The 14,633-nt window shown below is 34.3% G+C and overlaps 1 long non-coding RNA gene across 2 annotated transcripts; it reads left to right on the top strand.

Annotated features, from left to right (window-relative positions):
- Window positions 1-236: 236 nt before the first annotated feature.
- Window positions 237-8,531, top strand: LOC131948152 (uncharacterized). Of its 2 annotated transcripts, XR_009387978.1 has the most exons (4): window positions 237-418; window positions 3,740-3,823; window positions 6,035-6,088; window positions 8,390-8,531. It is a non-coding gene; the product is annotated as an uncharacterized LOC131948152 (long non-coding RNA). The 2 variants fall into 2 exon arrangements; XR_009387979.1 differs by lacking the exons at window positions 237-418; window positions 3,740-3,823 and adding an exon at window positions 5,324-5,436.
- Window positions 8,532-14,633: the final 6,102 nt, after the last annotated feature.

Consider the following 14,633-nt stretch of genomic DNA (forward strand, 5'->3'; position numbering starts at 1 on the left):
GTTTATCTAGAAACAAGATGTCTTCCTAGCACACGTGGTAAGTTGCAACCTATCGTGAATTATTTTGATTTACTGTACTATAATATGATTGGTCAAACGAATAAATGAATTTCTTCCCATTCATTACTTTTACACGCATGCCCTTATATGGAGTGTGACATAAAATTTTACTTTGTAGAAAACAACGTTTACACTACTTATTTATAGAACATAAGAAAAGGTCCCTACACCAGCGTGTACACGAGTGCTTGGCGGATAGGTTGCTGTATACTTTACGTTGCCTGGTGGGCAATAAAACACGTAACACACGGTCGAAAATAGCCGCAATCCGCGTAATAGTGTGAAAATTTGTTGGGGTTACCATTTTCACATCGCAATAAACGGATAACCGTTGACTGCAGAGGTTGGAAACGTTCAGGTTAGATAGCTAAATGGTGTTACTATCAGAATTAGTGTTAACCCATACTAGTAGAAAAAATTTAAACTGTCGAAAACATGTGTGGTGTATAGCCTTAATCCAAGTGTAGGTTCTCTACATCGAATAAACAAAACAGTGACATAAGTTTCGACAAATTGATTAACAATTAGTCGAGATGATCTTTGAAAGCTAATGTCATGCTAATTTAAGCTATTTTACAAATGCAATTTAAATGTTTAGAGTTACTTAGGAATAGTAAAAAAAAATTCTATAAGTGTAAATAAAGCTCTTATATAATTAAACGTGATTGTCATGTATATTCTTTAGAATAGGTCACTTCGTTTTCAATACATCTGCCTCATGTACTTTATATTAAAGCAAACGAGCCGACCCGCGGCGTATCATATGCCGCTATTTAGTTGTTTTATTTTGTACTTTTCAGTAATTCATAATTTGTGAATTCGACAGTACCAATGCTGCCACTGAAAATATTTGCTTTCAAACACTATCAGTAAGTCGTTAAGGACGATAACCCCCACTCTCCTTTCCCCCCCCCCTACCCTACCCCCCCCCCCCCCCCCCGTGAAAGCAGCCTACTCTTCGTTACCTCCCCTAAGTATAAAATCGTTTCAAACTAAATTATCTGCCCCTAATAGCCGTCATTAAACCGGCTCTACGATTGTAAACATTTAGCGTGAACCACAGCTCACCAGACCATGTGGGGGTGAGGTGGTAGGGTTATGCATAGAGAGGAAGAGAGTGGAACGCTAGGCGCGCTTACAGCTTGGTGTTTTCTAGGGTATCCAAGAATCCTAATATATAATGGCCCATGTGCGCACCTCTCTCTCTCTCTCTATTTCTCTCTCTCTCTGTCCGCAAAATATTTTCGCTGGACATCACATCAGAAACTGCAGCGATATATGGAGAACTTTATACGGACTTTTGTTGAAAATAATATGTTAGATGTTTTAAATGTATAACCACAAATTTATTCAAAAAAGAAAAATTTAAAAAAAGGCGTATTTGCATGTAGAAAAACAATTTTATTTATGCAACCGGAAAAGTGTTTAAACTTGGGACAAGAACGCATTTAACAATGACGTCGCTTATTGTTTACACTAAAAAAAGAGCACGAAACTGATGACGTCATCTTCCGAGTTTAGAATAAAAATAAATGAACTATTTTATTCAAATATGATTTAGAGCTATGTACGCTATAAAATTATACAATACTATTTTCTCGGCCTAAACTTAAAAAAAATTATTTTATCTATTTGGATTCTAGATCTAGAGATTCTAGATCTAGACTAGATCTAAATCTACGCAATAACTAGACGTAGAGGCTACGTCGCTAATATCTATTCTAGATCTAGATTTAGACTCTATCTACTGTAGAATCTATTCCAAAAATAAATTTCTGTAATAAACTTTTTCAGGACTTAAATATTTTATAAAAATCTTTGTTTGTTTAGCAATGAAACTGGCTAATTTTGGGTAAAAAATTAATTTGAAAAAATAGGCATATTTGCGTAAGTTATTTTTTGAAACACTTCTTTTATTCTCCATATTTTAAAGGTACATAATTAGCTGAGATGATAGTGTACTTGACACCATACAGGTGGTGCCGGATCGAGACACACTAAGTCCGACCTAACTTTTTGTTTTTATATGTGAATCTTCCTATTTTAGACTATAAAGAAAGGAACTACTTTGGAAATCTTTGCTTCTCTATGCAATTTGCTAATCTCTATAATATATGAAGCAAAGTTGTCGGGTGCCCGACATCGGGCACTTCACGGCGCCTGCGGCGCTTCAAATTTGGCAGGGTCTTGCCTTGGGGCGACAGAACACGGGGGCCGGTGCCGGTTGGCCTATGGGTCTACGATGAGGGGGTCAAAACAGACCTCGACTGACCGGCGCCTTATATGAGCAATAAATCGAAAAAAAAAAATTGTCCACGTAGGAACCTCTTCATAACTCCCGAGATCGTAGACCGACCCTCGGGCGAATTAATTAAGCATTCAAATTCTCAATGTTTTTGAAAGCCTAAGAGAAGCTGGGCAGCATGCCTAGTATAATTATATATATAGATAATACTCTACCACCTAGTGAATGAGTGCAGCACTACGCTGTAACGAAGTTAACAAACTGTACGCAGTATTTTAACTAGAGTTATAAACTTCAAAATCCAACACCTTCTGCCGTGAAGTGTTTTTTTGGGTGGAGAAATGCTTGTAAAGCAAATCCTTGTGTAAGACAAATTGTTGTTAGAATTGAAATAAAGTTACCGATTCTTGCTTTCATCTTAGACTATTCTTATTCTTGATGCTGACAGACAATCACATAGAATTATTTTTTTCTTAAATAGAGGAATTCAACACACTGAGATCACTAGGTGACATTGAAGCATTTAATTAAACTAATTTACATATATCACATAACGTGTGTTAATAAACATTTTAAGAGATATTGCCAAAACGAAAGTGCTATATTAACAAAGGATCGCGTAGTAATACCTTAAATATAATAGCAACGACATTTTGCCGAGAGCCAATAGAAATTTAGTTGCAGAGCTCAGATTTTATTCCAGGCATTTCTTCCACAAAATATGTTTACCTCCCCCCCCCCCCCCCCCCCACTCGTCTGAAATTGTTATGAGAGATCTGCTCATACCGTAACTTAACTTGAATCTTGAAAAATTGTTTGAAGTTAAGAATTTTCTAGCTAAGATCGCTTACATTCCAGCCAGTATTTGGCTTCATATTGTTGCTAGACGTAGACTAATCAAATATCGCAAAAAAAAAAAAAAATTAAGAACAGTTACAGCATTTGAGATTAGTTTGACGACTTTTTCCCTATACCAACGCAGTGTACACATTTATACACAATTTATTTGACGTAATTTTATTCCATGAAAATTCTTGGTATTCTAGAAATGAATGGAGACATAGCCTTATAGTTATTAATAGACACTTTTTTTTAAAGAAAAAAATTCCAATATTGTTCTGTCGATTAGTATGAAATTTATTGTTATAATATGAATACCGTCTGATGACATTATAATTAAGTACACATAACAGTGGACAAAACATATACTATTCTAACTTGGTGAACATACAGTTTTCAACACACACCTTAATAACTTTTAAAAAAATGTTTTCTAAACAATATCTATACATGATAGATTGAAATAACAAAATGCATACTTGAGAAGCACATGCAGCAGCTTACGAATTTATAGTACTTAACTGTGAGTACTTAATTTCCATAACAGTTTAGCTAGAATTTTTTCATATAAGGATATTGCATGTTCCATTTCAGGAAATCAATGCCTTTGAAGAGAGTACAGTTACTTATTTTCCTACTTCTTCTGTGCGGACTGCATATCCAAGCACAGAGTTCTAGGTAATTAATTAAATCTAAATAAATAACACATTGATATACCATAAATAAAGACTACTATACTAAATCACTCATTGTCCTTTGGATAAATGTGGGTTTTAGGGGTTACTTTATAAATGTTCAGGCTAATTTGGTATTTCAAAAGACAAAAAATATGTTTTCTGAGGTATGGCGTCTTTTAAAATTTATTTTTGTGACGATTTGTTACTGTAGGGAGGTGAGGGGAAAGATAAAATTTGTCAAACAAGCTTGACATCATTTATGGATGACCCCAGACACCCATAATTATCCAAGGATAACGGGTATGTTGTGAATGTGTATTTTAGAGTACTGAATGGGTGTGAGAGTATGTGTGTAGTGGCAGAGGCGTAGCGAGGGGGGCGGGGGTGCGGAACGCACCGGGTGACACCATGTAGGGGGGGGGGGGGTCGACACCAAGGTAAAAAATAGCAAAATATGCAGAGAAAAATTTGAGGGGGGTGCAAATCGAAAGTTTGTCCCCGGGAAGAGTCTTGTTACGCATCTGGGGGGTGACACCATTAAGTGCCGCACCGGGTGACACCCGACCTCGCTACGCCACTGTGTAATGGAATGTTTTTAATTAATAAAAGACATCCACACCCTAACACCACAGGACGAAGTCTGATCTCAACTTTTTGCCCTAACAACAAAATCTTACTCTCCCACGTCACATCCTTCTTTGTCTCGTAATATTCAAAATCTTTTATAAATATAAAACATTCCATTACAAATAATGCTATCATACCCATTAAGTACACTACCGTTCACAACATGGTAGTCTAGTACACATCTAAACGTCACACATCAGCTTACTTGATTTTGTCATTTAATTTAAAGCATCGATTTTTTTCTGCAATTTTTTCTCAGCTTTTACTTTAAACGAAAATAAATTAGAAACACGAGATTTCTTATTGTGCACTTATAATTTGGGAAGATTAAAACCACAAAATTGACATTGACTGCTTGTATTACGTACACATGTCACTTGCCTGGGTAGTTAAGAAAATCACATAGATGTCGAAGAAAATATTGTGTAATTTTTAACCCATAGTGTGAAAAATAAAGTAATTGTTCTCAAATAGTATGCTTATTTCTTCCAATAAATACTTTTCGAGATGGAACCTCATTTAATAAACTACCATCAAAATAATAACAATGATAATAACAATAATCGCGTATGATGAGATTTCCCAATGTGTAGAATCTATTTGCAAAGATTAAAACAAACAAAAAAAAAACAATGAGTGTATGTGTTTCCACTCCAGCACACCTAGCAGGTTCGTTAACACACATGGATAATCAAACAGCATTACCAACCAACATGTTATTACTTCAATAATCGATAACTCTCAGGAAATAACCGCGGGGATTACCTCCATCCCAAACAATTGCTGTACGACTTTACCCCATCCAAATGAATTACCCAACGATCATTTCAAAAAAGATATAGAGGGAGAAGATTATAAGGTATATGAATGACAACATATATAGGCTTACATGTATTTTAGTAGATGTGGATGTAGATTCAGACTAAGACGTTGATGTTGGCGTGAATATATGACTAGAAATAGCTATAGGTTTAGGCATAAATTTAGGTATTGATATAGGCACACGTACACGTACTGCTATCGATATATATATATATATATATATATATATATATATATATATATATATATATATATATATATATAGGTAATGTCAAGGGTTAAATATAGTACGATTAAAAATGCAATTGCACAGAGAAAGAAGTACGGAAAGCGATACGTTTGAGAAAAGGATAGATAACGTTTAGGATAGATATTGAGTAAAGGATACGGATTGGGATGGGAATGAGAATAAGAATGAACATTTGTTTGAGTTTTTGAATGTAAGGGTGGGTGTGGTCAAAGATGGGGTTCGAGTCGGGTTTAAGGTATTATATATATATATATATATATATATATATATATATATATATATATATATATATATATATATATATATATATATATATATATATATATATGTATATATATATATATATATATATATATATATATATATATATATATATATATATATATATATATATATATATAATTTCTTTATATAAACATTTAGTCGATCATTTTACATAAGCAACTAAAACCGGTTATGCGCTAGTAGATTTGTATATATGTAAATGTTTAAGTTTTAAATCACTTTTTGAAGATGTACCAAGGGGTCGTGTTCTGTCCTAGCATGTTGCACTGGATATTATTGCAGGTAATACCTCCAATCATAATTTTTTTCATAGATAAATTTTTTTAGATGACCAATCCGTTCCAATATAAGGTATCATTGAATATCAAGACAAAAGCTGACACTAATTATTATAAAAGTAATTTTGCTTATAGTACTGTATAATAATTGTTGTTTTATGTTAGAAGAATGATTTATCATTACAAAATCCTTCCAGTTGATCTAATGTTGAGCATACTGTTAATAAAAGAACACATTCCCTTCACAATTAACCCTTGCGATTCATATATGTCAAAGACAATCCTTCTTGTTCTACACTGACGTATTATCTATTACAAATTATTCTGACCCACATATTTGAAGATTCCAATCTTATGTTTATCGGTCGATGATACTTACTTACTTACTTAATTCTCATCACTCCCTGTGGAGTATAGGGCAACAACAAATCTCCGCCATTCCACTCTGTCTTGGGCAAGCCACTTTAGTTCATGCCAGGTCTTGCCAGTAGCCTGCATTTCTGGTTCCATCTCTCTCATCCATGTTCCCAGTGGTCTACCTCTCGTTAGCTTTCCAGGCGGGTTCCACTTCAGCGTCATGTTGGGAAGTCTATTTTTGCTCATGCGGAGGACATGGCCCAACCATCTCCATCTCCTCATTCGAACTTCTGAAACAATATCTTTTAATCCTGTCCTTTGCCATATTTCCTTGTTCGGAACTTTGTCGTTCAACTTTAATCTGAGGATACATTGGAGGGATCTACTTTCATAGCCTCTGAGTCGGCTCTCTCCTTTCTTGTTTAGTTTTCATGACTCTGCAGCTTAGAGGACTACAGAACGTACATTAGACTTGTAGATCCTTATTTTAGTTCTCTGCTGCAGTCAGGATGATTTCCAGATCTTAGTAAGTCTGTTGAAAGCTTGTGCTGCCATTGCTATTCTGGTGGCTATTTCTTTCTCTATGCTGCCATTTGCTGATATATAGCTGCCGAGGTATTTAAAGTCTCCGACATCTTCTAACTCTGCTCCATTCGCAAAAGTCTCGAGATCATTTTTGGTTTTTATTTTCATTAGCTTGGTTTTCCCGGAGTTTATCTTTATCCGAACGCTTTAAGAAATTTGTTCTATTTTTGTGGTATTTGCTTGGATGTCTTTTTGGGCATGTGAGACTAAAGTCAAGTCATCAGCAACGTCACAGTCCTCCAGGTGGTTGGTAAGTTCCCAAACAATTCCTCTTGGCTTATCATCAGTGGCTCTTCTTATAATCCAGTCTATTACCACCAAAAAGATGACAGGTGAGATGACACAGCCTTGTCTGACTCCTGCTTTTACCTTGAACCATTCTTTTTGCTGATTTTCATGTTGCACACAGCATTGGTTGTACATGTCCTTACGCATGTTTATGACTTTTCCTGGAAAGCCGTATAGCTCTAGTATTTTCCATAATGATGGGTGGTGGATGCTATCGAATGCTTTCTCAAAATCTATGTAGTTGATGTAGAGAGACGAATTCTACTCCAGGGACTGTTCCTCTATAGTGCGCAAGACAAATATTTGGTCGTTACATGACCTGTGGCCCTGAAGCCAGCTTGTTCTTCACGAAGGATTCCATCAATTCCTTTCCACATTCTTTGTATTAAGACTCTGCAGAAGATTTTTCCTAGTACTGACAGAAGGTTAATGCAAAGTCTTATTACCAAGAATAAGTAAATGAATTGATGGAATCCTTCGTGAATAACAAGCTGGCTTCAGGTCGATGATAGTTGTTAGTTTTTCCGCAAGTATTGGCCTAACTTTACCCTATTTTACTTTTGCAAAAAGGTTTTTTCCCATTAGTTTTATCAATAGTTCGGCGATGGTAATTCACTCCCGATACTTTAGGAATGCCTACCAAGCCTACATGACTGCTTTAGACTTTGTAGAACTGTTGAGTGATGCTGATCCATTTCGGAGAAATCTCATACTTTCCAAGCAACATGTCTACACTATCAAAAAGTTTTTACAAAGTCCTAAGCACAGGCGACAGTAACTTTATCGACACTTTAAAAGTTATACTAATAGTGGTTATGTGGTTAGAACATCTCATGTTCTGGAGAAAAAAAATGCTCCGTCTTAATTTATCTTCTTATTTTTACAATTGGTAAGGACATTTTTTCGCAGAGAATATAGCAATAACAATAAAATAAATATAGTTGTTGTTTTTTTTTTCACGTCAAATTAGATAATTTGTTGAACATATATTGAGTTTTTCCTGAAAGCACTCAGTGAAGAAGCGTTGAGATATTTTGACCTCTGATTCATACATTTATTTTAAACTTATTTACAGACACGTTGGCATTCCTCGTCCCAGATGTTATGTACGCACCTGAGTGCTGTTTATGTCTAAAGTTAAAGACGCACATTTTCAAAATGTTATTTACTGGATAATCTAATAATGCATTTATAACATTTGAAAAACAAACAAAAATCAAACTTCATATATATATATATATATATATATATATATATATATATATATATATATATATATATATATATATATTGATTTATTTTGTTTAAAACTTAATAAAAAGTATCTTAACCTTTTAAAATCTTTTATTAAATTTGTAGAATGATTAATATTTATCCAGTTGACTCTACAGTCAAACAAGAGAAAAAAAAACTCTAAAACAATAGATACTCGACTACGTATTATTTACCTTGTATATTTAGAAACACAATTAATTGCATTCTAACAGTAAGCACGTTTTAATTAAAAAAGGGTGGTTATAATCATTATAGTTTTATTTTTGCATCTGGGATTTCTTTTCCATTTAGATAATTAGTAATTTATTACTTTTAGTATTGAAGGAGGCTACTTTTAAAACATTTAAGGTGAATAATACGTAGTCGATTATCTATTGTTTTAGAGTTTTTTGGCAATCATAATCAGAATTATAATAAAACATGATTGCAATTTGATTTTTACAACACAAGAAACACAAAGAAGACATTCTCGTGCATTTTACACGCTAAACATTATAGAATTTAACTTAACTGTCAACTGATTCAAATCTGATATTAAGAGAATTATAAGTTCTTCCACATGTAAAATAAACCGGGAGTGATCTCCCCTAAAAATTCTATAATTTTTTTATATAAAACAACAGGGAATGGCAACTCGGGATATAGACATGATTTTTAATCCATTTTAAATACTTAAACTTTTAAAAATAGAATAGAGTCTCGTAGAAAAAAACTATTGCACACTAAGTAAACGCCAAATAAAATGTGCATAATAGTGCGGAATATCTATTTATATATATATATATATATAATTCTCTTCTGGGAGACGCTAGAAAACAAGCTGCAAGCGCGCCTTACAGTCCCCTCTCTTTCTCTCTATCACTATCACTACCACCCCCACCCCACACCCACATGTTCTGGTGAGCTGTAGTCAAACTAAATGTTTACAAATCGTAGAGCCGGGTTCAGTGACGGCTATTAGGGGCAGATAATTTAGTTTGAAACGATTTTAAACTTACAGGAGGTAACTAAGAGGAGGCCGCTTTCACGGATGGTTGCGGGGGGGGGGGGGTGGGGTTAGGGTCGGGGTTAGGGGAAAGGGGGGGGTTAGTATTTTAAAGCAAATATTTTCAGTGGCAGCATTGGTACTGTCGAATTCACAAATTATGAATTACTGAAAAGTAGAACATAAAACAACTAAATATCGGCGTATGATACGCCGCGGGTCGTCTTGTTATTAGTATTTTATAAATTCACATGCGTTTTTGAGAAATCGGAAATAGCGTAAATTATACTTACGGTAAACAGAAATAACTAAAAATGTGTCAAAAGCTAGAGAATTAGATCTTTTACTTTCATCTGAAATTTCATTTATCTATCTGAAATAGTACTCAAGTTATAGGCTTTTGAAAAATTCAAAGTAGAAAAAGTACCACTTCCGGTTATCGGAAATTGCTCAAAAGTTGATACGGATCTACGATTTTGATATAATACTTATGTATGAAATTTCATCAACCTACCTGTAACGGTACTTAAGTTATCGTATTTACAGACACACACACACACACACACACAGAGACATACGGACAAGATTGCAAAACTATGTTTTTCCGACTCAGGGAGGTGTAAAATGCTGAGATTTGCAAAAATATAGAATTTTTTTTTGCACGATTACAAGACTTTCTCTTTACTTCGTTTTGTACGAGAGAGTAGGAAACTGACGGTGACCTAAGATTCGAGGAATTAATTTTAATTTGCATTTGGAGATCAGTTTAAAGTAGCATGACATATAAAAGAACACAATTAGTGGCGACAATGTGTTATGTACAGTAATTCTTGAAATAAAACATAATACTTACATTAAATGTGTTTATCTCTTAACGTATTTTAAACTTAACTATTGTCGAGAATTTTGTTCTCAGATTAACTATGTTGGTTAAACAGATATTCTGTATAAAAAGAACCACTAAATTTCACTAATTCTCTACTGATTATTAAACTAGTTTTATTTGATTTAACGCTTACTAGCATTACCGTAATCCTGAGACCAACATTCTTTAGGTATGTTACGATTATGCGTAATGAGAACATTTCGTTTGTTCTTTTTTTTTGTAAAGCAAATAAAGCCGGAGTGATTTCCCCTCAAATTTCTCGAATATTCTTATATAACACTACGTGGGATGGCAACTCGGGATTTAAACATGATTTTAATCCATTTTTAATTACTTAAACGGTTTAAGATAGAATAGAATCTCGTAGAAAAAAAGAATTGCGCACCAAATGAATGACAAACAATATCTGTATAACAGTGCGGAATATTAGTACTTTATAAATTCATATTATTTTTTTTAAATTTTGGAATAAAGTAAAATACTACTTCCGTTCAACGGAAGTTACTCAAAATATAATACGGCGGGGAAAATGAGATATTTTACATGCATGTGGAATTTTATTTATCTATCTGAATTAGAACTCAAGCTATTGTCCTTTGAAAAAAAAGTAGAATAAGTTCCACTTCCGTTTACCGGAATCGCTGAAAAGTTGATACAGAACTACAAATTTGATATAATATATATATATATATATATATATATATATATATATATATATATATATATATATATATATATATATATATATATATATATATATATATATAAACACTAGTTTTAATGCCCCAAAATTCCCCAAAGTTAAGAGTTTTGAACGGACACACATTTTGAAAATTCATAAAAAATTAGTTTGAAGATATACACTTAAAATTTTTAGCTGATTGCCCCAAAATATGGAAGAAGATTATGAATTGATTGTTTATTGGGCTTAAAATGTAATATTTTATGAATGGTGGAAAACCTACGAAGGGGTTAATTTTTCAAGATGGCCGCCATTGTCATAGTTACCAAGATTTTTCCACCATTTTTTTTTAGTGGAAATGCATATGCGGATGTATCTTAATAAAGCTGTGAAGAAATAACTGTTTTCTAACGAATATTAAAAAAAGTAGTTTTTTTACCGGGCCTTCCCCCTTAACACAACAAATGGTGTTAAAGGTATCGGGCCCAAAACAGTGGCGTAGCTAGGAATTTTGGGCCCCTATGCAAAAATTATTTTCGTCAGCCGTCAGGCTACAATGAAGTTAAATGAAGATATCAACTGCTGCTTAAGATTTACAGATAAGAAGGATGATTTTAAATAATATAAATATTCTTTACATTTTATATTTTATACGTCCTGATTGTGTATTTATACTATATTATTATGTAGTTTTGTAAAAAATGCTACAGTCTTACAGTTAATTTGTTTTTTAAAGTAAAAAACAGAGTACGGTCATAAGGCGGGGTCAGAGTTGCGGTTATTTGATGACAATATTTAGGCGTGACACCATCACAAACCATTTTATATTTACAGTCAAAACTAAGTTGTATCAAGCTAAAATAATAAAATATTAGTGAGACCTCACCCAAAATGCTAAATTTGGGACGATGGGATGACAATTTCGGCAAACAAGTAGGGTAGCACCCGACATTGTAACGCCACTAACCAAATACATTTTTAAAAATTGCTCATGATTTATTTAGTTCTGTGTTTTTCCTGCTTTTAATTTTGTAAAATGATTAATAAGTTCAATTGAGATCTAATTTAGCTGCGTCTGTATGTTTGATTCTTAGGATGGCTAAGCTAAAGACCCAATGGGCATATGTACAAATAATGAGATTTAAGAATGCCATCATAGACATCAAAATCTCCTTCCCTATAACAGTTGAATGTTAAAGAATGCGATCTAGGTCCACATACCATGGTAACGGACCAATTTGTAAGGGTTTTATCCAGTGATTCTTCCAAACTTTTTTCTCCGGTGGACACTTGAATTTTTCGGGGGGGGGGGGGTAGACTTACTTTGGGGGGGGGGGGGGGCGGACACTGTTGAAAGTATATATTTTCTATATAAATTACATAAATTTCATTTCGTTCGGGGGGGGGGGGCGGTAGAATGCCTGGAAGAAACTCTGGTTTTATCAACGCGTTATTAATTGTGTATTTTTAGTCATGGGACCTTGTTTTCTAAATCTGATATAGGTTTAGTTAACATGCAAACAGCAACATCGCTATTTTTTTTGGATCATCTTCCTTAATAGTAAGGTTGAATACCTTTCGGTGACCGCCTAAGCGTTAAGTTCTTCGCGGAAGTGACTGGTTACACCACCTTAGGTAGCCAGATGAAACTCTGGTTCGATGTAGTCATCAAACGTAGAGGCCCACCCTGTCCCTACAGTAGAATATTCTTGTGAATATCAACGGATTTCGGGCACTCAGGTATCCGCTGGGTAACTCGGGCGCCCAACCATTACTTCTGCTGAAGCGCTGAAAGACACCCCTTTTTCGATTTAGTAATCGACTTTAGTATTCCGACGTATCCCTCGTGTATGGCGCTCAATAAAACGAATATAGGCGCCATAATGCTTATATGGGAGCCCGGGGCGCACAGGGTTACACGACCGCCGAGGTGCCGGCTGCAATTTGACCACAGAATCAAGAAGTCAAGCTTACCCGCTGAGCCAGACACCAAACCGACAGACCCTAGGTGCAAATATAGCTGCTGGAAAACTCTGGGTGGCAAACTATGCCGCCTTACTGTCGGAGCGCCACCCTCAGAAATAAAAATGTAATGGCAGAAACCTTCCCAAAGGTCAAAGTTTCTGTCATCCACCTTTTCAGGAAAAATGCCTTGAAAAACACTTTCTTTGGAATATTCTTAACGACAACGACTTCCCAAAGTTAATTGGCGATTGGATGAAAATCAAAAACTTATAGTGTTGGTAGCGCCATATGGATTAAAGAATGATTAGATCAACAAATGAAATGTCATTAAGGTAAAGAAAAACATTGACAAAGGTTGGACTCAGCTGGTTGTGAGAACATTGTCCATGGTTAATTAATTTTTAAAAATGTTTCAGTTGTTATCATGGGTGTTTAGTTAGATGGAATTTTATTGAGGGCAGACAGCTGGGAGAGAAATGCAGGTCTGTTGGATGGGGTAGGGAATTTCCCAGTTAGTTGAGGTTTGTAGCGATGCATATAGATTTACTGATGCTGGATGCCGATCTTACAAAATATCGAAGTGCAAGTTTATTTATAGGCTAATTATCTCAATGGCTTGCACGATCATGCGGCAACGCCTGTATTGATATTAGAGATGGGCCCTGTTCGACCCCCCCCCCCCCCCCACACACACACTAAATCCCACTAAAGTAAGAAAATACTTGGGGCTTTTTTTGGAACTTTTAATTATATCTACAATAGAAAAGAAACTGAATTTTCTTTTTCTTTTTAAAATTATTTATATTTTAACATGTTAAAATTTTATGCTAACTCTACGGTAGCTTCGCTACTAGCCCAAAATTAGAACGTGTAGGAATGGGGTATTCTAGTAATGAGTAATTCATGGTGCAAATAGCGAATTCAGTCTTTCGAACATTACACATCACTTTGATATAATACTCTTAACTAGCACATTATACCTAGCGAACAATCAATAAACTACAATGTGTTTGTGCTAGGATTTCTTCGCATTAATAGACGTCGAGGAAATTCATCGGGAGCTAAAAGTGATTGAAAAAAAGGTATTTATATTATATTAAAATAATATATATTGAATCGCTAAGAATCTAAAACTTTTTTTATTATTGTAAGTAAAATGTGTAAAATGTTTTACCTCTTACAAATACTGATTAAATTATTTTTTTTTAATACCCCGTGGGACCAGATAGTTAATAGGGCATGGGAGTTAACTAGCCCTGTTCCTCTGACAAGGGGAGAATAATGGTGTTGTTCTCTATGTGTAATGCAATACACTCCGAAATTTCACATGATTTTTTTTTCTTTTAATATTTTATTAGATTATAAAAGTTAGAATTATAGGCTTCTAACTCCAACTTTGGTTAAAGTAAATATTCAAAAATTCCACTTGAAGTTTGATTTGTTTTAGCCTAAATGTTACATTAAAATCCATGTTTTAAATGTGACATCTTCATTTTATTACAAAAATTTAGTTTAAATTTTTTTGA

The sequence above is a fragment of the Physella acuta genome, unplaced genomic scaffold (genome assembly GCF_028476545.2).
Source record: "Physella acuta isolate Inbredline_101_S28 unplaced genomic scaffold, ASM2847654v3 ptg000627l, whole genome shotgun sequence".
In the NCBI taxonomy this organism is placed as follows: domain Eukaryota; kingdom Metazoa; phylum Mollusca; class Gastropoda; family Physidae; genus Physella; species Physella acuta.